Consider the following 24154-nt stretch of genomic DNA (forward strand, 5'->3'; position numbering starts at 1 on the left):
ACACATTTGGACTTTCTTGCAATCACAGAAAGCTTTATGGGAAAATACTGCTCTAGAATGTGAGCAACTCATCAGTCTGATGGCCATTTTGAGGTTGGTCTTGAAAATAGCTTATAAATCTGCATCGGATCATCTTTCTAGTCAAAGCAAGTATCCGCCTCATTTTGCTGAAACCCATTTAAATGAAAGATGAAGGGAAAACACCTGGCAACATCCTCTGATCCCTCTGACAGTCCTCTTTCCTAATGGCCCATGACAGAGTTAGAGGGGGAGTACATTGAGGCTTAGATTCGGGAATTCCCATGAAAGACCATAAAGGGCAAACAGAGTGATTCAGAGAGAGAACTCTGGAGTCAGGCTACAGGTTCTGAATCCACACAACCGCTTACAGGCTATGCCATCTCGAGGAAGTTAGCCTCTCTGTGACTCAGTTTCTTCTTTTAGGATAATGCCAGTACATACCTCATTAGATTATTGTGAAATTAAATGAGATATTGCTCAGTGCCTAACTCCTAGTGAGCATTTGATAGGTGTTGGTTACTTTTATTACTATCACCACCTGCCCAAACTAGAAATTCCATTATGGAAGTCATTCTTTGAATAATAATAATATGCTTGAAACTTCAAACACATGAAACACAAGGAAACTGATTCTAAAAAATCGTCCAGAGAAGAGAGTAGTAGTCAAAATGTGACCTGTGAGAAGGGTGTCTGGATAGAGCTAGGAAACCAGCAAACGTCACAAATTCTCCATTCTAGAGTTTCCTTGATCCCTCCCTTTAAAAGCTAGAGGTAGTCTTCAACTAATACTTGAAAGAAGAGAGTTTTTTGAGCTCTTGCCTAGTTGGGAAAGTCTATAATTGTCATATGAATGACAACTTGGCTGAGCTTTAAATTCATGGGCCCCAGATCACTTGTTTTAAATCTGGATAAACTTGGTACCATGGTTTTCTGATATTCAGTATTTGAAAGCAATCTGGCCTAATTTTTAGTTTATCATTGCCGATGGGTTTTGAGTTCCCTCAGTGATAAACTTGGAGGCAAGGATTCAAATGCGAGTTCATTTGACAGGTGAAGGAGGGAGGGTGGAGATGCAAGACAGACAAAGGGCATGTCTTAGAGTGGGTTAGCAAGACAGATACCACTGTATACACTGGGAGCTTAATTGTGCTGCATTAATTGTGGAAGTCAGTGAAAAACACATTTCCCAAAGTTACCCTCTCAGAGAAGTGAGGAACCTGGGGTACTTAGTCACCAAATCCTGTCTCTTACTGCTTGAACACAGCTTTCAGAAGTGACTGATTCCCCAGACTTGAAGACCTCTGCAAGAGCAGAGAAGGGCAGGGTCAGAAAAAGACTGGAGGAGAATCCCAGGGGTTGGCAGTTCAGTGGTCAGGCTGCCCATGCTGATGTACTAGGGATGAGAGCAGGTGTGCAGGCACACAAGGTCCACCACGGGGAGCAGCCTCGTTCTTCTGTGGGGATGCTTGATGCTTGAATGACTGATTGATTGTAATTACACATTTTTGTCCTGTGTCCTCTTTCACTTTCTTTGGATCTCACTTTCTCCTAGTTTCACTGTCTCTTATTCTTCATCTCTCATCTCTCTCTTTCTCTGATGCTCAATCACTTTTTAAATTCTTTTTTTTTTGAACTAGATTAGCCTCTTTAGCATCAAACTTAGTCCTGAAAATTTTTCTTTAATTCTATCTTTTCTTATTTCTTTGGCATTGGTTCATTTTTTTTTCTCTTATTTTCATGCAATATCTATATTCCTAAGTTCTAGCTATATGTTTTGCCCAATAATCATATTATCTCTCATCATTTTTATCTTTATGCCTTTTATTTGCAGTGAAAACAAATTTTCTGGTTTGTCCTCCTCATTACTGCTTTTATTTTTGACATTGTTGGATCTGCTCTCTCTTCTCTCTAAATTGGATTTTATTTTGCCATTGCAAACTTAACTTTCTTCCAATTCTTCCTCAAGGGTCCAGCTCAATTGTCATGTCCGTTTATTCTAGATTTCTCCGCTGTTTCATAGATACCATAATTTTTCCAATTCTATCAAAAATATTGAAGAGTTTTCTATTTTTTTTCTTGCCCTTATAGTAAATCATCTTCACATTTTCCTCTTAGTCTTTAGGATACTGCCCATTTCTTTTTCTTTTTAAAAATATTTTATTTATTTATTCATGAGAGACACAGAGAGAGAGAGAGAGACAGAGACAGAGACAGAGAGACAGAGATGCAGAAACACAGGCAGAGGGAGAAGCAGGCTGCACGCAGGGAGCCTGACATGAGACTGGATCCTGGTACTCCAGGATCACGCCCTAGGCCGAAGGCAGCACTAAACCGCTGAGCCCCCAGGACAGCCCAATGTCCATTTCTTTAATCTTCCATATTTTCTTTCATATGTATGTACGTATAATTTTTACTGAATCTTAAAGAAGGCCACATCAGCTCAGACTGACCATTTGCCAAACAAAAAAGCTTGTGGATTTTGTCCTGATTCTACTTGTCGTCTACTGCTGACTGAAATGTAAGTAGGAGGGCAGTTTGATGTTTATACCTCTCAGCTCAGGCTCCACTCCTCTCCATCAAGAGAAGCTTTGATGGGCCAAAGAGAGACTTTCCTCTACTCTTGTAACCCAGTTCTCTTGCCCTCTGAACCCATGGAGTAGAGGAAAATGTAGACTTGCAAGCATGTGCTAAAACCTAGACTATTTGTATTCCCTCCATTGTCCATATTCCTTTACTTGTAGGGGCTATGCTTTTCATAATGCAATTTGCATCACAAGTTCTATGTGCTTTCTTATATAATTTTAAAAAAATGTTTATTCTCTGTTTGGGTATTGAAATATGAGGAATGATTGGAATAACTGAGTCATGTATAGCGATTTGAAACCCAAGTTCTACAGCTAGACTGCTCGGCTTCAAATTCTGATTTTCCATTTATTAGCTGCAAGACCCTGATAAAGTCACTTCACTTCCCCAGGCCTTTGTTTCCTTGACTTTGAAATGAGGGTAAGAATGAAGCATCTACTCTAATAGGTTGTTGTGGATATTAATTCCATTAACATATGTGAAATGCTTGGCAGAGTGCCTGCCACAAAGTTACTAATCGATAAATGTTAGCTCAAATTATTATGTCACAAACACCACCTGTGCAGTGAGAGAAATAGCCACCATTGTTTTTGGTTATGGGTGGGTAGGCAAGAGAGAGAAGGTACTGGGGGAAAATGAAGAATTTTCAGATCTACTTTTGGCTGCTCTATCCAGTTCATGAGACCAATATGGCAGACACTAATGGTTTTTCTATTTCCAGTTCCATCAGTCTTTAATTAGTAGAATTAGAATTCTCACCATAGGTCATCTGCTGAGTTTTACTTTTGGTTTTGTAGTGAGTTTTCCTTTTATTGCGTATTTCATGTGTATTTTAGTGGGATATTGGGAGAAATTGCATTAGGTGACTTGGGAGATGCCATTTTAAATTGGTATGATGTAGAGAGTTTTTACCTGCTGATACTGCAAATTACTCCTATCCTGCCTTGGCTCAAACAATAAAGGAGAGGCAGTAGCAGTCATGGAGTACAGCCTTTATCTATGTCATGGGAGGAAAGAGAGTCCATCCTGAGGCTTCTCAGTCTGGGAGTATGTGACATTGACCATCTGACCACATGGGTAGTGAGGTGCAGGTAGTAACACATGTTCAAAATGGGTATTGGTGTTATGCCGTGATTCCATTAGGAAAAGGGGGAGCTATTTTTGGCTGACTTGTGAAGTGTTTAAGGGAATGTCTGGCAAACAGGAAGTGCTATAAGGGTTTTCGAATCAAACAACTCTATGAAGTAGAGTAGTATTATTATACCTCTTATACAGATGAGAAAATTGAGGTTATATACTTTTCCCAAGGTCACCCATCTAGTAGAAGGTAGAGTCTGGGTCCAACCCCAAGCAATTTGGTTCTAGATTTCCCATTCTTGACAACTGGACAACTGCCATACTTGACAATCATTTGGAATTCTTCCATGGGCCTCATTGAGACCACATTGCTCACCCCCAGATGGAAAACAAATCAGGAAAGTTGCTGTTGTTCCCATCAAACAAAGTTTACCAGAGAATGTTTTCAAGTCTTGATGCTACCATTAATAGTGCCATCTTCTTCTTCTTCTTCTTTTTTTTAAGAGTTTATTTATTTATTCATGAGAGACACACAGAGAGAGAAAGGCAGAGACACAGGCAGAGGGAGAAGCAGGCTCCACACAGGGAGCCCGATGCAGGACTCCATCCCAGGACTCCAGGATCATGCCCTGGGCTGAAGGCAGGTGCCCAACCGCTGAGCCCCCCAGGGATCCCAATAGTGTCATCCTCTAAACCCCAAACATCAACTCTTCATTTCTCCCCAGGTGCAACTGTTATTCCCTGGAACAGAATAAAAAGTAAACACGTATGCCATGAGCCTCTGTCAAGGTCCATGGGTATGTGATATATATATATATATATATATATATATATATATATATATATATATCTCAGTTTATTTGTGGATGCCCTCCTTCTTTAGAATATTAATATTCTGAGGACCATAAATCAATTTTTTTTTTACTTGGCAAAGTTTTTTTTTTGTGTGTGTGGAGTTAAACGAAGCCCTTAGCCACTCTCTTTCCCACTTATTAAGTGTAGCTACACCACCATTTGGTGCTTATGTAGGTAAAATGTCAGCACAGGTCTGAGAGGTCTATCTATGGAGACATCTGCTACCTGAAGCCCCATGAGTAATAGCCTGGCCATGGAGTGAGTGGGAGAAACATCTGCTCAGCACACAGAAACTGACTGCTGTGCATGCAGAACCAGGCCATTGGGAAAGAGGGAGCAGACCAGTGACAATGGGGCTGCAGGCGGCCAGAGGCAATATGCTAGCAGGCGGCTTCTCTCTTCCTCACTCCTTCCCTAATAGGAGTGGGATCCATGCTGTGATAGGTGAGATAGCACACAGGCAGATTGTCCACCAGATGGTACAATCTTCTATTTAAGAAATATTTGAAAGGGCAACAAAATACAGCAGAAACCATCCGACAGTCCACATGGCTAATGCAAAATTAGCCAAAATGATGGCGGCAGCAGTAGTGGGGGTGTTGTGGGGTGAGATGTAGGAAAGGCTAAGGGGAGACAAGCACCATGATGTCTGGTGGGCCAGATGTCGGTACAGTTGAGATGCTTCTCCAACATTGTACTGTGGTGCTTTGATGTGCTTCTGTGAACCCTGCTCTGTAGCCTGTGTTTGAGAATTGCCAAGGCCAAGGGTGATGGACACAACCATGATGATCCAATCTGGCCTATGTCTCATGAGCCAGGGAGGTCTCTTGTGTTCTCCCTCTGGGTAGAGTGGAACTTTGGTTGTCATTGTTGTTCTGTGGCTCTTTTCTCATTTCTCTATCTCTGTTGAGTGTTTTTTCCTTACTAGTGTTCCATTACAGCGCTATTTGAACACATCTCTACGTATTACCATCAGCATCGTCATAGATATTGTTAGTTGAACTTTTGTTTTGTTCCTGGTACTGTGCTAAGCACCCTACCTAGTAGTAGCTAATATACATTCAGCGGTTACTATATATCAGCACTGGTTTACATATATTGCCTTTTTTAATCCCCACAACAAACTAATGAGGCAAGTACTATTATTATCATTTTAATTATACACACGGGGGAAGAGAGGTTTGGAGTCCTTAAATACCTTCCCCAAGGCTACAAGATTATCAAGGAGATAACCTTAATGGGGAAAGAATGTGTCTGATCCAGAATCCATGCTTTTAAATGTTGTGCTCTACTATCTCTGAGATGTACATTTTCTATTTTCAGCCTTATGACGACCGTATGAAGATGTTGTCATTCCTAATGCATAGCTGAGTTAACTACAGCTCAGAGAGTTAACAGCAATTCCTGGGGTCATGTGTCTAAGAGTCAAGTCTGTCTTATTCTCCAGCTGGTGACTGGCCTCCATGCTAGACAACCTCCTCTTTACCAGCTTCTCTAGCCTCCTTTCTTCCCTGCATCGGCTTCCTCAGCATTCATACTCGAAACCTGCACGATATACTGACATTATGCAGTTGACCCTTGAATAATGCAGTGGGTAGGGGTGCCAATCCTCATGCAGTTGGAAATGAACCTATAACTTCTAAACTTCTAACCCCCCAAAAAAACTTAACTACTACTAATCCACTGTGGCCCAGAAGCCTTGTTGATAACATAAACTGTCGATTAACATGTATTTTGTATGTTTATGTATTATATACTGTATTTCTACAATAAAGTAAGCCAGAGGAAAGAAAATGTTATCAAGAAAAAATACATTTCTATTACTGTACTGTGAAAAATCCACACATAAGTGGACCTGCACAGTTTAAACCCATTGTGTTTAAGGGTCAACTGTATTTACTTTTCAAGTTTTATTTCTTCCTCTTTCAGCATCTCCCTTTCTGTTCCTTTCTTCTCCATCCCCATTGCTACTGTCTAGTCCAGAAGAAGTTCCTTGGCCCTCACAGTGTTATTAGAATATTTTCCATCGATTGTCACAGGCCTTCCCTCGAAAGGTGTGCCATGACTTCTAGGCATGGGCCTCAGAGACACACACTACCATCCTACATTCTAGAGGTAGGCAATGATAGAATGATAAATGCCCTGTGTTGTGGTGGCTCCACGGAGATTGCTGCTGTCTGTAGGGTCAAGCCAGTTTTCTGGGGAACTTTTCTCGATGACCATCATAGCAAAAGTATCAGGAATCTGGATGTTGAATTTTTGGAATGCAGTGAGGCTTCATTATTCAAAGAAGGTTCTTCCTGGGAGTTACAGCAGACAATGGAACAGAAATGGGGTTGACTAACCCATTGACCTTGTATCACAAGTGCAAAAAGAAATAAAAACTGAACAGACCCCTGTGTTTTCCATCCCCCCGAGGTCTCTGTCTGTTCTCAGGCCTGGGCCTCTTTCTGTTTTCCCCTCTGGAGGGTTCCAGTATCAAGCGTCTCTGTGTTAATTAACTCAGCATGTGGCACATAAAGGCCTGACAGCAGATAGCTAATGTTTTGGATATGCACACAGTTTAAGGATTAGCTCAATTCCAAAGGACAACTTAACGTTGTCACAGTACAGTTGACACTTGGTGATCCGAGGCAAATTTTGGGTTCTGGGCAATCTTCCTTCTGCCACCATCACACATGTAGGCCTCCACTCCTTACTCTTAGCTCCTAGACATTCAGACAAAGCAAGCCAATTTTAATATTTTAATTCAACCTAAATAAAATCTTGTAGTAATTGCCAATAAAAATCAACAATAAAAAAGCCTTACAATGCATTGGGTTATCTGTGTCAATGTCTCTCACACTATGGGAATTTCACGGAATATATTAAGAATACGTATAATAGATAAAATAAACCTATAATGTAGGTTCACATACAAGGTAATCCCAAAGCCAAATTCCTTTGAGAAGGTGTGTGATGAGAATCCAGTGTGGTCTGAAAGTCCTTTGGCCCAATTTCCAGCATTTTCGAACATGGAGTAGCATAAAGTGTGCAGAGTGGCAGCCCACAGGCCACATCTGGCCTCTTGACATGCTTAATTTGGCTTGTGTAGTGTTCTTAAGAAGTCATAATTGAAAATGTGGGGAGCTTTTTTTTAATTTGTATTTTTGGGTTTTCTTGCTCTAGGTTTATGTTCCCTGATGGCAAAAATTCACAGAAGTAGAGCAACTGTCTCTGCATTGGTTGGGGCACATGTGACATGGTGTCAACTTCAGCTCAAGTACACAATGTTTGAAGTGCTAGTTCCTAAGCCCCAAGTCTTACTTTCCTGTTGTCCTGCCAACCCTGTTTGTTAAATCTCCCACTTAGTTCCTAATCATTTCTTGCCTATTTTGCTCAAGGTAAGCTGTTGAAGTAGGATTCACTGGCTGGTGAGTCTAAGTTCATCTTAGCTTTTTACTTAGCTTTTTTTACTTAGCTTTTACAAAGTGGCATTCTCATTAATATTGACCAATTGCCCAGAATTCACCTAGTGAGCTCCTTGTTAAGAATCAAAATAAACAAGCAAATATAAAATATGTGGAAAGGCTGACAAATTTAGCCATTCAGCATGGCATTTAAAAATGGATATAGAAACGTTTTTAATGTACTCTTTCAAATGTCATGACAGCTGTCCAAATTTGTAATTTTAAAATATATTTTATGTTATCACATACATTTGCTATACACTCTATCAAATATATGACTAATATGTGAAAACAAATATGTTTGCCACCCGGCTGACTCATGCTCCTTGGGATGCAGGAGACTCCTTGAAGAATAAACAAAAAGCCCCTTGTGGCTGGGAAGAGGGACCCCAAAGCTAACAGTTTTTCTCTAGGGGATTTGTTCAGGGTTCAGCTTTTGTTTCTCCTTGGGATGGAAGGCATATATCATACGAGTTCTGCAGAGTCATTAGGCCCAAGAAAGGGAGACGTGTCTTATTTTCAGGACCTGGGGATAGTTCTTTCAATCATTCATTCATGCGTGCAGCCATTCCTTCATCTGTTCATTCACTCAGTGAGTGTTTGTAGAATACCTACTATGGGACACTGTAATGTTTGATGTTGTAGGGGATAAATACGTGAACAAAAATTCTGGTTTTGTTTTGTTTGTTTGTTTGTTTGAAGGAGCTGTATTTGTTTCCTTGGGCTGCCATAACAAAGTACCACAGATGGGTGGCTTAAACAACAGAAATTTGTTGTCTCACGGTCCTGGAGGCTAAAAATCTGATGGTGTCAAGCCCGGTTGTTTCCTTTTGAGGGCTTTGAAGGAAGGCTCCGGTCCAGGCCTCGCTCCTCGGCTTGTAGATGCCCATCTCCTTCCTGTGTCTTCGTGTCATCTCACCTCTGTGTGTGTCTGTGTCCAAATTATCTCTTCTTATAAGGGCACAAGTGATACTGGATTAGGGCCCATCCTACTGACTTCCTTTTACCCAAATTACATCTGTAAAGGCCCTATCTTCAAATGTGCTCACATTCTGAGGTAATGGGGATTAGGACTTCAACATGAAATTTTTGCGTGGGAGGAGGCGGCTGCTTCCGGAAGTTTGAGTGCTTCTATTCTCATTGGTTCCGCTACTTTTACTAGCAAAGGGGTTCTTTTACTGTTGTTAACGGCCTGATTACTAAACTGGGCTGGCCTAGATAATATTAAAAGGTAGTAAGGTGACAATAAACAGAACTTGATTCTGCAGACATGAAATTTTAGTAACTGGACATAAAACTGAGGATATAGGTAAAAGGGGCTAGATTTCAGATGCACTGTGTGTAACCTGAAGGGCCAGTTTGTGGCCAGGAGTGGGAACAAAAGGTCTCCATGGTTTTTTCCTGAAGGATCAGATGCATGAAATATGGGTGAATAGAGAGCAGAGAGCTGGTCCAGATAAGTAAGCCAGAGAGGAAAGTTCTGGAGAGTTGAAATCTGAATAATGCAAAGGCTGTCACCTGACCCTATCAGTCTTCCTGAGTAAAGACAAAGGGAGAAAGAACCAAAAAGGGGAGAAAGATCCAGCACTAACATGGAGTTTGAAGGACACGTGTCATGAGACACAGCACTGTTAAAAGGACCTGGGTGACATCCTTGGACAAGTTCGTGCTGGAGCCCAGAGAGAAAGCAGTATGGGGACCAGCCCTGTGACACAACTGTGAGATAGAAGATCATCTTCATTATACTCTTTCTCCAACCCTTTTCCCTCCTTGGTCTTTCTCTTCAGCGTCTTCCTTATTTCTCTTTTCCAGCATCTAAGCTGGCACGGTGTAAAATGAGAGCTGAGAAAAACCTTAATCTCTCAACAGCGTGCGCATTGTGTTATGAAACTCCCACAGGCAGAAGTGCTCCTAAATGCAAAGGAATAAGTGATAGGCACCGAAGGTCATGGGTTTTTCTATGGGTGCCTTTCTAGCACACTCTAAATCACACCACTGATTCCATGATTCCACCTTCATTTAGGTGCAAGCCGGTTCTGGCCCCCTTCTTCCCAGCAGCATTTCTTGAACTTTCATGCTTAAGCTCATCACTTGGGGACGTTGTTAAAATGCAGATTGTGATGTAGAGGGTCCGAGGTGGGCCCAGGCTGGTTCACCCTTCATGTAGCAAGGGCCTGTGGGATGACAGCCCATGGAGATACAGTGGAAATGTCACTCTGTCCTTCGGGAGCTCTGGGCTCGGTGGGATTCCCAGGTTAAGAGGAGAAGATGCTTCTCTTGGCTACTGCCGTCACCTTAACTTCCACTAGCCCCTGTGTTCATTAGTAAGGGTTAGCGAGAGAAGAAAAATAACAATAGTGTTCTTAATTGGATCTCTGAGAGAGATACTGCATTTCTACTGATTAAGGCAATTAAAGGTGCAGACGCTGCTGCTCAAAAGCTGACATCTTCAGGTGTCTCATAACAAAAATTAATACCACTGCTAGCTGTGCCACCTAGTCATGCTGTAAAGTAAATTAATTACTGCAACCAAACTAATAATAACGGTGCAGGCAGAGTTGTAGCAATCTTGTGGCTTACCATTGGAGACTGAGCAGGGACTTTTGCCTCTCTGCTACCCATGAGCGCAACCAGCAATTGCTGACTGTAACATTTCTATTGTATGGTTTATGCTAAATATGCATATCTTAATTGCATTAGTCAAAATAATTAGCTAATATATTTTTGCATAATGACGAGGTAAGCAAATATCACCATAGCTCAGTGGTTCTTGCATGAGTAAATTTGGAAAATTAATAGACTCCCAATTTCCTAATTATCTGTCTTTTATTCCATGCTCAAACAAAGAAATGCTACTGCACACTCCTGGGCATCGTGTAATTTAGTTTGCACCTTGAAAATTTAAAGCACCTGTGTTTGTTTTCTCCCCCTTTTGCAGGAAAGTGATATAAAGAAAACTACAGCTCCTTCCTTTTATCACCCTTAAATTGAAATGTAAAGGAAACAGTGGATCAATACATTTTAATTTTTATATGGCAGTGGGGCCTCGAGTTACGAGGCATTTTTAATGCATTGCAAAGTTATTATAAAGTTGAAACAATTGTCAAAATTATTTCCAAAGTGACAGTGCAGAGCAGGTGCCTGAGCTCCAGGTGCATGGTGGCATTTCTTCATACTGTCCTTCCCCTGGCTACCAACCGGGGGAGGTAGCCAACCTTCCTACCAACCTACCTACCAACCTTCTCATTTGTATCTCTGATGACTTTCCAGTTCAACTTAGCTCTTTCTCATGTATTCACACCTACATGGCAATGGTACCTTTCTTGCTACTGGACATAACAGTCTCCATGGGGGACAGTACGGTTGGAGAGGAAAGCTCACTGTTTTGATTAAAATGCTCAGTGCCTGAGGTGGGCACTTGAAGGGATGAGCACTGGGTGTTATTCTATATGTTGGCAAATTGAACACCAATAAAAAATTAATTTATAAAAAAATAAATTAAAAAAAATAAAATGCTCAGTGGACCACAGCATTAGATGGATTCCTTTGGGTTCTGTCTAATTTCTTTGGGCTTATGATTATAAACAAGAGTAGTCTGCTGAGTTACCCTACAGAGCATCCTAATTTAGCAGAACCTGGCCATTTCTGCCAAAGGGGCCAGCTCTTCCTCACTATTTATGAAAGAGTATAGCCTTAGTATGCTAATCTAATGCATAAGGAAAACAGAAATCTGTCCAAGAGGACATTTGGGCAATACGCTAATATCCTCTAAAGAGCTTAAAAGCACTCTTGCCTATGTCTTCCAGTGGTAAGTTTCAATCCACCACTTAAAAGGAAGAATGTTCGAGAGCCTGAAGCCCACCACATCTGGACAAAACCCTCACGCCAAGCTCTAAGCCACCAGTCTCATGATAGGCAAGTCCTGTAGGGGAGAAAGCAGCTGGGTAAGGATCTCCTTTAAGTTTCAGATGAGTCTAGATTTCTGATGGGTTAAGGGAAAGCAATCTGCAACCTAATAAGAGAGGAGATCTTCACTGATGTCACTTTGCTGCTCAACAAGCTCTGATTGGATCAATTCCCCTGACGGTGCAGAGCTTATCAGAATTCTAGCCTTGAGACCCACCTCTTGGACTGCCTGTCAGCAAACCTTGTGCAGGAATCGAGAGTAGGTAGTGGGCTGTAGGTTGTAACATCCTCAGGTATTGTACTCCCTCCCATGTTCACATGCAAATCGCCAGGAATTATAAAGGAAGTGTATGTAAAATTTGTTTTAATTTGTACATGTGAATGTAACATAACAGGCTTTAATTAAGATGAAGAAAGAGATGAAGGCATGCTAAAAGGTATTGAGGAGGCCATGAAAACATAACATCCAATTTTATAGAACAAGAGCTGGTACAAGAGGAACAAACTCAAAAGCCAAGCTCACAGCACACATCTTGGCCACTTAGGAAAGGCTGTTCACTGTCCCCCATGCACCACATTACCATAAGGACAGTTGAACACAGAGGGCAAAAGGAGAGAGAGCTAGGATTGAAGGCCTAGGAGAAACACTAATGGGAGAAACAAGGGCCACAGATGAATATTCTGAGAAAAAAAAAAAAAAACAACCCAAGTTCTCATGCTAGAAAACGTAGTGAGAGAAAAGTAATTAGAAGTTAGACTAGAGGATGGAAGAACTTCACCAAACCTGGATGTAGCCAGTGCGCAGATGGAAACAAAATGGGAAAGAGAGGATGAGAACTTGAGGGATGAAGGGAGGCCCAATCCTCAGTCTACATGGTTCAGCTTCTCATTGCCTCTGGTCCCAGGAGGGGCCATGCTTGCATCTGAGTTATGGAGAGCGTTTGATCCAGGCTAGAAGTCAAGGATGAAAGAAATGGAACATATTTCCCAGTCTTTCCTTAACACTCCAGAGTCCCCAGGGGAGACACCTTCTTGCATTCTAATCAGGCATTTCTAGGAGCCCCTCAAGGAATAAGAAAACTTCCCTTATGTGATGGCAGGGCTCAGAGCAGGAGGTGGGGGCCTGGCAGATCAGGCTACAGAGGGAACAGGGGCCAGGTCACACTCTTTCAATATGATCTGAGGGGTTTGAACTGAATCCTGGGGATCACTGACAGCCAGTAAAGGGCTGAAAAACAGTATGAACCATAAGATCAGCAAATCTTGGCATAAGCCATCAGTTACTGGGTAGCTAGCCTTCATGTGGAGGGTACAAGGATGTGGAAAGCATATTCTTTTTCAAAGATCTAGTATCTTTGAGTTATATGAATAACTAAATTATTTTTTTAAAAATCCCCAATACTAGATTAATAATAGAGAAGACATGTCTCAGGAAAAGTAGGATATAATTAACATGCAGATCCCGGCTACTCAAAGTAAAGTCCATAGACAAACAGCATGGAACTTGTTAAAAGCAGAAACTCAGGCCCCACCTCATACTTACTTGACTCAGAATTTGAAAAATAACAAGATTTCCAGGTGATCTACCCAAAGTAGTGGCCAAAAAGACTTGCAAAAATATTAGGCACAAAGCCTTCAGTGGAGAACAAAGATTTTATGAAGGAAGAGTAACATTTTGTTCATAGGGATTGGTTTCATTGGAGTCTGGGACTTACAGCATAAAGGCATAGGACAGGTCCCCTACAAAAATATAGAGCCGATACAATATAATAACTGTTAGGTTCTCCAGGCACTCACCCTGGAAAAACAGAATCTTGGGAAAGGTGGAGGAGGACCCTGCATTTCCTGAGAAAGGGGACTTGTATTAAAATTTGGGCAGGCTTGTTTCTTGCACACTTGGGTTGGAGAAATAGTTCCTACTTGCTGCATGACTCAGCTGAATGGAGTAAGCTTTTGAAAGGCAGAATGGTAGCAGATAAGGGAAATGGAGGCACCTCTTCCATGTTGCATACTCAAGTGATTTTCCAAAAATACAAGTCAACTAGAAGCTTTCTAGATTAACCAAATCTAGAATCTTAATTAAAATCAATGTCTACCAAACCATGAAACAAACCAAACGTCCTAGTAGACCTTTCCTGGCCTTATATGGACAGACTGTTGCCAACCTTTCTATTCTCCTGTATCTCAGTCCTCACCCCCCTGACCCACCTATCACAGCAAGACCACATGGAAACGTTATGTTGGGTTCTCACCCTCTGCTCACCTTTTTCTTCTTCACCCAGTGACTGATCACACAGTTCCTCCTACTTACAACAGTCCTTGTCACTTCATTTTGTATGTACTTTGGTAAATCCTACTCAGGCTTTGAACCGTAGCTCACACTTTACATCTCCTTTAGGGCAAAATTAGGCACAGTGTTCTCAATTGTCCCATGGTGCTCATACATTGCTCCATTCTATAATAGTTATTGTGTGTGCTTCATGCTAGACTCTCGGTTCCTTGGTGCAGATAACATATCTTATTCTTGTATTTCCACTCCTATCATTGCATGCAGACATAATAGATGCTTAATAAATACAAATTTAATGAAAACAATGAATAAGTGAACGTATGAATAAATGAATAATGAATGAATGCAGTCAGATTACAGAGGGCCTTGAGTGCCGGGCTGGGGTAATTGGAATTCATTCTGCAGCTGTTGGAAGGAAAATGTGGTGGTAGGGTGTGGGTAAGATGCACTGATTCAACTCACATGTTAAAAAGCAAAATTAGAAAAAAAAAAAAAGTAAAAGAAAACACATGCATAGAGAGGAAAAAAGGAAATTCAGTGAGAAAAACAGCAATGAAAATCTGCAAACTCATTTTGTAATAAAAATGTCTCATCTCCGCATCTGGAGAATCAGGCACTTACAGATGACAGGAAGGTGACATACTCTCTCTTTTGTACACCCCTTGGCAGGATCTCCAAAAATCTCAGTCACTGGCAGAAAATTCATGAAGTCAGAGCACCTTACACTCCAGATTACCCACTCTTGTGTGCCCTGATGATTTACGGGTGTGATTTCAGACTGCTGTGCGTTTCCTCGGTAATTTCCCAGATGATTCTCACTCAGGTTATCAGACACAGGGAGTGCAGGCCAAAGGAGGTGCGATGGTGGGGGTTGCTTAACAAAAAGTGCGCGCTGGCTCCTGTGCTGGCACCTGTGGGACACTTGCTCATGGGACAGGCCTTTTCTTTTGTGGTCGTGTGGCCAGGCCCTTTGAATTACTTTTGTTTCTTTTGTTCATCGATGTCACAGAGATCTGGGGGGGGGGGGGGGCAGAAAATGTACACATTGCATAGACTTCAAGTTGCCCTGGTTCTACTTTGAGCCAGTCTTCAAAGTATTTATTACAAGACAATTATTAGAGTAAGGAATAAAGTTAGGGTCTTTCATGATCAAATCCAAACTTTGAGAAGCATGCTGTGAATTTGGCAAAGGAGTTCTACGTGGGGGAATCTTGGAGAGTTCTCACGGCAGCATTCCTCATACAGGGCCTCGGTTCCCGCTGCAGCTTAGCCTGGATGTGGGACTCTGAATTCAGGTCCCAATTTTTTTTCAGATTGTTATACTGGGCTGTTAAACAGCTGCTGTGTTTAACCACAGATGTGGGTGCATTTTATGGATGCGATTCCTGTGTGTATGTGCGTGTGTGCCAATAAACAAATATGTATATATTTAAAACCAATATTGACACAGTGTTAAGACTGAAATCTTTGCAGTCAAATCAGGAAATTCCAAAGCTACACGTCCTCTAAGAGTATCCTTTTAGTCCCTCACACATCCTGCGTGTTGTACCCCAGCCACTTAACTCCAAAAATATGTGGGGATAGATGACCCCAGGTCTACACAGGCCAAGGTACGGTAATTTTATGAATTATCTGCTTGTGAGGTAGTTTAATTTTACATCTTAGCTTCATGAAACACATTGAACTTCGATTTAGAAAGCTAGAAATGAAGGACTCAGGAAAGATGTTTTCTTTTATAAGTCAAAAAAGAGACATGCCTAGTTTTATTCTCTGGTTAATAATCTTTATCCAAATGGAAACTAAAACAGCAGAGGGAATGTTCTTCATCTTAGGTTCAACACTCATTGTTTCAACCTTCTACACTCAAAAATAGGAAACCATTTTTCTTCAAAATTGGCTTTCATTCCCTTCCTTAATGAGGACTACAATCTTGCCAAATTTGAAGTTCACAGCTTCAGTCATTTTTGAATTGCAGAAGCACAGATAAAACATTTTGATATTTTTTTATGATGGAAAATATGCAATTTTCCCTGTCTAGGTGTATGGTAATATTCTCAGATATATCACATCTAAGTTTAGATTCGAATGAGTTCTCTGGTGTCTAAAGTGCCGGGTAACTAACATAAAGTGGCTTTTGTTTTATTACTGTATGTTGGCTAACCTTCCATTTGGTTCCCTTTTATGGCCATTATCTGGTTGGAGTGGCTTGTCAACAGGCATTGATGGGCCTAGAGACATGTTCTAGGAGTTGGGTAACTGACTCTCAAGTTGGTTCCCCCCTCATTCTCACTTCTTAATCTTACTGCTTGTTATGTTTCTGCCTTCTTTTTTCCTGCTTCCAAAATCTTCTGAGAGTTGCCAGATAATAAGAGACAAATTGTGCAAATTGAATGTCAGGAAGTGGTGCATTAGTAAGTGAGCTTTTTGCCATCAATGGTACAGCCGATTCCTTCTCTCTAAGCCAAATACTTCTCCAAATTGGATTAGGCTTGATGAATTTCTTTTTTTTTTTTTTTAAGTTAAAGTATGACAGCTGCTTATTTTCATTTCTGTTCATCTGGTGAAACCAGAAGGGGCCCAAAGAAGTCATTAATGTCCACTGTGTGAGGGCTCTAGGAAATGCGTTGAGGGTAGAATGCATGAACAGTATTGTTCACCATATGTAGACTAGAAACATCCTTATGTTCAGGGTCCATGGGTAAGAGAGGGAGTGTGTTATAATTAACTGTATAGTACATATGGTGGACTAGAAAGTTTACTCCTTGGAGACTAGTTTAGTTATAAAATCAAACAAACAATGAAAACAGAGTCAATTAACAATGGCTCTATCAAATGTTGTTGTGGACTGCATATCGATTGTGTGAAAGACCTTGGGGTCAGAAAGCACAGGCATATTCTGACCCTGGGCCCCCACTCTTCTAGACAAGGTGAAACAGGTTGTATCAGATGAAGTTAACAGACCTAGTTCATAAGAGGGTGGCGCTGAGAGAGAGGGAGAGAGATGAGCTTTATCTGCCACTAATCCCCCTTACATGGCTCCGCCAAGGACTACTAGAAAGTCTGTAAGTGAGTCCTTCCCTCAGAGACCATGGTCATATGAGGGCCATTTGTCAATATTGCACTCTGTCCAACTGTGAGATCACCACAAACTGGGTTAGGACTCCGTAACCTGCTGCCCTGTGGCTCCATTTCCAGGGACTAAGTAGTTGTAAGTCTTGCTGACTGAATCTTTGATGGAAAAAGATAGGTCCGATTGGTAGCTTATGCTATGCAGGACAGTGAATATTTTAAGATTGATTAATCTGACCTTCCTCAAATCTAGACAAGCCTCTATGCTTCTAAATCATGTTCTTTTGCCAAGACAAAAGGCAGGGGGTGCCAGACCCTGCAACTTCAACAGGGAATTTGGTTTCGTAGAGCAGTTGAGTAAGATGGCCTTTGATCATGCTCTTTTGCATCTGATGCCTTCCAGACATTTCTTGAGAAAATGTTGACAACCTTGAGGACTCCATATATGTTAATAGTTGTATTTACAAAATGCAGGCTTTTCTTTTACTCTGATTGTGCTCATAGTCACATCTGATTACATCATTAGCTTGCTCAGAAGTTTTCAGTGGCTCCTGTGGCCCTTAGGATACAATCAAAACTCTTAACAAACTAATACAACCCTTCTTTCTCTAACAATTGTTTTTTAATCATATCTCTATTACACCTAACTTGAACTCAAGACACTAAGACTTACTGATGTTTTTAGTTCCTAAAGATTCTTGAAGGCCTTCCTTGACTTTTCCCATCATCCTTCACCTTCCCACTCCCATCTTTTGAATTTGGTTAGATGTCCCTGGCATGTCATTGTACAGACTTGAGTAGTTTTTTGCACTTCTACTATAAGATTTACTACATTTCTTATATTTGCTTAGTTGTCTGCCTCCCCAGCTAGACAAAAATAATCTCTATGAGATTAGAAATTGCTGTGTATACATTCTTCCCTTTTGGAGTCCTTTACCCAACACAATGTTTAGCACATAGTAGGCAATCAATGGACATTTGTTAAGTGTTTGAATCAATCATTTCTATTTTAGATACAAAGATTAAATGAGCATTTCTGTGTATTAGCCTAGTACTTTCTTCTTTTTTTAAAAATATTTTAACTCTAATAAATTTATCTCCTTGCTAATCTATCTTAACTTTGCCCCGCTTTGAACTCCCTTATTCCTAAAGGTTGCAAAAAGCCTTGAGTCCAAATCATTAAAGCTATCACCTAAAAAAGGCATGAAATAAAAGTTTCTTGGTGCCCTATAGGACATTGTCTTGGGTCCCAAGTTCTAGGGCTGCTTTGCAAGTAAATCCTGGTTCTAACAAAACTATTGGAGCACTTGAGTCTTTTAAACTGGTACTAGGATGTGCCTGCTTTAACTAAAATTCTATTGTATAATGAACATGGTTAACTTCTGGTGCATAATGATATGTGCCTCTGACAGATTGGTAGGCAGGAGCACACACTCTGAGACACTCTATCTTGATCAATGTATGATGAAGTAGAGAAATTCAATAGGAAGGGCATAGAATCTTGAGGCTTATCCCAAACTAGCCCTTTCAAAAAGCATAGGCAGCTACTGTGCCTTCAGAAGGTTTTACTGTTACCCAACCATAATGCCTAAAATGCTTACCACTAGAGTCCTCTTAGATTTTCATTATTGCATTGAATAAATGCCTTTTTACAGTAGAAACAGATTAGCCCAATAAATCCATTCTTGTGAATTGGTTTAGTCTAGATCAAGTAGGCTACCTCTTAGAGGAGAGAGTATACGACTTTGAAGAAATAAAATTGCAACAATAAATATCTGTCACCAAAAAGGAGAGATGGTAGGAACCCAAGAAAATGTTAAGCTTGTAAGGATATTATTTGGATGGAGGCCAGAAGCTGGGGGATGGGGTGGCAAGAGGGACAGGATCTGGGCAACCACCAGGTGCTGTGTATTTGTGTGTGTGTGTGTGTGTGTGTGTGTGTGTGTGTGTTTAAATCCTGGGGTCCCAAGAACAATAAAGAAGGTGCCTCCAAAAAGCTTTACCTCTTAGATTTTGTTCAGGTCCATCTTGTCTATGCTTCTCTAAGACAAGATGTGGGAGGGGCAAGACATAACTGTGATTCAGTTTCTCTAGCTGCCTGCTTGCTATTGAGTAAAGATCAGATGGTTATAAACTCTCAGGATAGATTGTGAGCATCATCTGGTTAACCTCGCATTCTTTGACATGTCTGCCAAAAGATCTCACACAAATATCAGAGATTTCTCTGTGTCTGTGGAGCACATGTTTACTTGTTACCACTAAATTGAAACTAGTAATGTCCTTCTGATTTCTTTGCTTGCTTTTAAAACAGAGAAAAAAACTGAATTTCTGGACCACATTTGTCAAGTTTCCCCTTCTTCCTCTCTCTGTCCCAGTAGCTGCAGTATTTTTCCTATGATAGATGTATGAAGCATGCACAATTTCCAGGTGAAGAGAATCCAGGGGAAAAATTGGACAGAAGACTGGCTAATGACCAGAGTGGATTTAACCCATATTTGAAGTCTCACTTTCAGTAACTGGCGAGGGTGATACTTCTGGAGCGTATGAACCAGCTGGTATTAGCAAAAGTGTGAAGATCTGCTGATGGAGGAGGGGGCAGGGAAGGTTTGTGGGTGTGTTTCAAAGTCTGTTGGATGCAACTGGTTTAATTTCCTTTGTTCATCTGCTTCAGTGTTTGCAGTGATTTGAGAGGGTCGTTTTCTCCCCCCTCCAACACATTTGGTGAAGTCTGCTGATACTGTGTCACTCATTAGGCTGTCAGCAGTAGTAAATGTTGTACATTCCATTTACATCAGGAAATTTTCTCTTAAAGAACAATACAAATTACAGAGTCTGGTTTCAACCAGGGTTCATGCTATGAGAAAAGGAGAAGTAGGGACAAAGAGAGTCAAGAGCAGGGGAAAAAAAAAGAAACCTGGAAAAAGAGAGACAGAGAGACCTGAGAAAGAGTCAGCGAGAGATAGAGGAAGAGAGAGAGAGAGAGAAAGAGAGAAAGGGGGCAGAGAGAGAAATAGAGATACCCAGAGAAGACAGACACACTAAGAGATAGAGAGCCAGAGCCAGACATAAAGATGGATGGAAGAGCATATTATATATATGATAGAGAGAATCAGAGAGACAAGGGGGAGTAGGGAGGGAGAGATAGGAAGGGCAAATAGAGTCAGAGGGACTGGAGAAGAAGAGAAAAAGAAGAGAAGCAAATAAGTAGGAGGAGGAGAGAAAGGAAAAGAATATTCCATGAAGATCCAGTCTTATACCCTGAACCCACCATGATGTTTTGATGTTAGGAATGACCTATATGTGCACAAGATTTTCCTACCAAACTGAATCTAGGAAGAAGTGAGGAGAAAGAGACTACAACCAACTCAAAAAGTCCTCAGTGCAATTGTATTCATCAAGGCAAGAAGGCGAGGGAGAAAAGTGATTTTAAAAAAAACAAAAACAAAAAAACACTTCACCAAACTCTCTGAAAAAGTTGATAAGCAAGTCGATCTTGTTTTATGCAACAATTTCTCTACTGAACAATTGTCAGGAGAGTGAATTTCACATTTTATATTCAGATTTCCCACAGTTGCATCAGTGGGAAAAATTTCCTCTGGAAGAAATTCAAGACCTCTTTTTAAGAACTCATCTGTGTTGTGTCTGGCTCATGTAGGCACTGTTTGGACACTGTGAGGTACCCAAGTTGTGGGTATGTTCGAGTGGAGGCAGTTTTGGTTACAGGGGAGTGAAATCCATTCAAGGGAACCAAGTAATGAGAGTCATCCTAGTTCTAATCTGCTGCTGGTATCAGATAGAGCTACCCTTGTTGAGCTCTTGCTATGGGTCAGGAACAATGGCAAGCCCTTTACATGTATTGTCTCATTAGAGCCCTCTGAAGTAGCTGTATTTGACAGATGAGGAATAGAGATGCAGAGAAGTGAAGTGATTCACCAAAATCACCCAGAGTTCTCTGGAGTCTGATGTCAAGCAGCAAGGTTGCACTTCATCTGATACTGTGCTTCATCTGATACAGATAATAATAGCTCTGAAAAGACATATATATATCTCATGGAGAACAAACTGATCATTTTCTCTCCAAGGCAGTTAGTTCTAAAGAAAGGAGTCAATATCTGTCAGCTTCTCCTTATTGTTCCCAGGGCTTAGAGTAGTGTCGTAGCTATTAGAAAGATACCATCATACATTCACTCTGATATCATATAGAAAAATCCAAGTATCTTGGAAGACTGGTCAGTCTATATGTTTTATCCAAATGGGCTTAAGGTAATGAGTTACTTCGTATCTGAGCTGGCCAATGAGGCTGGCAGGAGAGAAGCCCTTGGCTAAAATGACTGAGGAATCGGATTTCAATGTTCAAAGCTGGAACTTGACAGCATTTCCCAAAGTGTGCCCTGTTGTTCAAGAGATTCTGTCAACAAAATATTACATAAAGAAAAGTTTCCAGGATCAGAGATGTTTGATAAGTACTGGGTCAATCACATTTTGGTAGGTCTCTTTAATGAAGAATTTCTTGTTAGGGACACCTGGGTGGCTCAGTAGTTGAGCATCTGCCTTTGGCTTAGGTCATGATCCCCTTGGGACATGATTCTGGGGTCCCAAGATCGAGTCCCATAGTGGGCTCCCTGTATGGAGCCTGCTTCTCCCTCTGCCTATATCTCTGCCTCTCTCTCTCTGTGTCTCTCATGAATAAATAAATAAAATCTTTTAAAAAATTTCTTGTTAGAGACCATGTATATCTACATTTATGTCATTCCAATAGGATTGTTCTTGCCCTTTCATACCATCTACCCAAAGCCATGCATTCTACAACTTTTCTTTTTTTTAAATTTTATTTATTTATTTATTCATGAGAGATGAGAGATGAGAGATGAGAGAGAGAGAGAGAGAGAGAGAGAGAGAGAGACAGGCAGAGAGAGAAGCAGGCTGCATGCAGGGAGCCTGATGTAGGACTCGATCCCATAACTCCAGGATCCCGCTCTGGGCCAAAGGCAGGTGCTCAACCGCTGAGTCACCCAGGTGTCCTGAACTTTTCTGAGAAGGTTTATTTTGTACTCATCACACACTGCCTGGTTTGTTGTTTAATATTTGATGAATCCATGTTTTACTTGCCTCCTCCCTTCCCCCCCCCCCCCCCCCCCCCACCTAGATTTTGAGTTCTTTGCTACTGGGGACTTAAACTTGCTTGTTTAAATCTAGAACGGTGTGATGTAGGTAACAGATACTCAGTAAATATTTATTCGTTGACACATCCACATGTGAAAAAGTGATGGGTCTTAGTTTGGTTTTCCCCCAAGTAGCTCCTGAGACAACAATTCAGGTACAAGTTTTTTCTCAGGGAGGTGATCGCCGGAAGCCCAGACAGAGTGGGCGATTGAGACAGGGTGAGGAAAGGCAATAAAAGTTACATTAATGATGGGATCACAGCTGTGGCCCACTGAGGCCTAAGACTACTGGGGACTCTGGCAGACTGTAGTGCACACATCAGGGTTGTATCACTGTGGTGGGATGAATCTGGATTAATTTCTACCAACTTGATTGAGGATTGGTCCTGGGGTGTTAACACCTCTGTAACTTCCGGCCTGTAAGACAGAATGGATGGAAAACCTTTTAGGCAGAGAGGCTCAGGAGGCTATCAGAATGCACCAGGCCACACTCTGGGAATGTTGGCAGAGTGTTAGTGACGACCTGTCACATTATCTAAGAACAGCGTTATTTAACTGGCCTCCCCCATTCCCAGCAGTTGAATGATATGTACTCATTCGGCCTTGTACCAATAAATGAACAGGGTTCTTTTGTTTTGTTTTGTTGTTGTTTTGTGCCCAGGCTAACAATTGACTTAGGCTTTTCTGGCTTTTAGGAACCCTTTACTGCATTTCTCCCTCCTACCTCAATGAAAAATTATCCTATCAGCAATATCACGATGTGATTTCTTTATCAAAAGATCCTTAAGAATTATTTCAGAAAGAACTGATTCTTCAGTAAGTATCTTTTTTCGTGTAGGTCATTTATATTTCATTATTGTCATGTTATGGTCTCTCTGCCTATGAAAAGGCCTGTAGTAAAACCAACTTTGCCTTAGCCCATGTTTCATTTGTTATTTTATTTACTGTTCTGAAGAAGATCATAGTTGGTTAAGGTGCTTGATAAATGAACACATGGAGATATAAGCAAACATATGCATGGGACCCTGCCCAACTCTTCAGCTGGCCCGAATGCCTCATGCTAACAGCAGGAGATGACAGTTTCCATCAGCGATGTCATAACCACCCTCAGCATAACTAGCTCCTAGGGGAAGTCTGCTTGATTTTTAATACTGGTTGTGCTTCTCCCAGTGGCCAAGCCCCAGAGCTTCATGTTTTATCACCTCCTCCCATAGTGACCAGAGCTGATTCGCTTGTTTCATGCTGCCTTGACCGGTGCTTTGAGTAGGAATTCACCTCTCCTAGCTCTGCAAACATTTTGTGGCAGTTCTCTTATGCCTCTTGGCACTTATGAATTTGTCCTTCTTAGACTTAAAAATTCCTGGAGGCCCCAGCCTGTGTGTCACTCTTCACCTTTCCTTTTCCCAGAGCACTCGGTACCGTGCCTGCCATATATAGGCATGAACTGACCTGGAATATGGACAAAGAAAATCTTCTCTTGTCTCTTTTCTTTATTGACTACAGAATTGGAAGGCAGAGTGCCCGGATGTCTTCGTGGGCTTTCAGGAGTATCACAGCACCTCTACACCAGACACAAGTCATTTTCACTATTCAAGGGCATCAATGTTTAAAGAAGCTTTTTGCAAAAAGAAGTTTTTTAAAAAAAGTAACCAGAGAGGGGGTAGTACCGTAATTGCTACCCATTATATTAGTTTTAACAATAGGACATTGCCATTGTTAAGGTCACATGTGGTGTTTGTTAT

At 41.2% G+C, this 24154-nt stretch overlaps 1 long non-coding RNA gene across 3 annotated transcripts in view; it reads left to right on the forward strand.

The window, feature by feature from the left end:
• Positions 1–24154, forward strand: part of LOC102153304 — a 73451-nt gene that overhangs the window by 12172 nt on the left and 37125 nt on the right. Inside the window, exon 2 of one of the 3 annotated variants that reach the window (XR_005353032.1) lies at positions 7705–7900. The exons of the other annotated variants lie outside the window; for them this stretch is intronic. This is a non-coding gene — a long non-coding RNA (uncharacterized LOC102153304). Of the gene's footprint in view, positions 1–7704; positions 7901–24154 lie in introns of those variants that run through there. 3 annotated transcript variants of the gene reach the window in all.

Source organism: Canis lupus, chromosome 1 (genome assembly GCF_011100685.1).
Source record: "Canis lupus familiaris isolate Mischka breed German Shepherd chromosome 1, alternate assembly UU_Cfam_GSD_1.0, whole genome shotgun sequence".
NCBI lineage: Eukaryota > Metazoa > Chordata > Mammalia > Carnivora > Canidae > Canis > Canis lupus.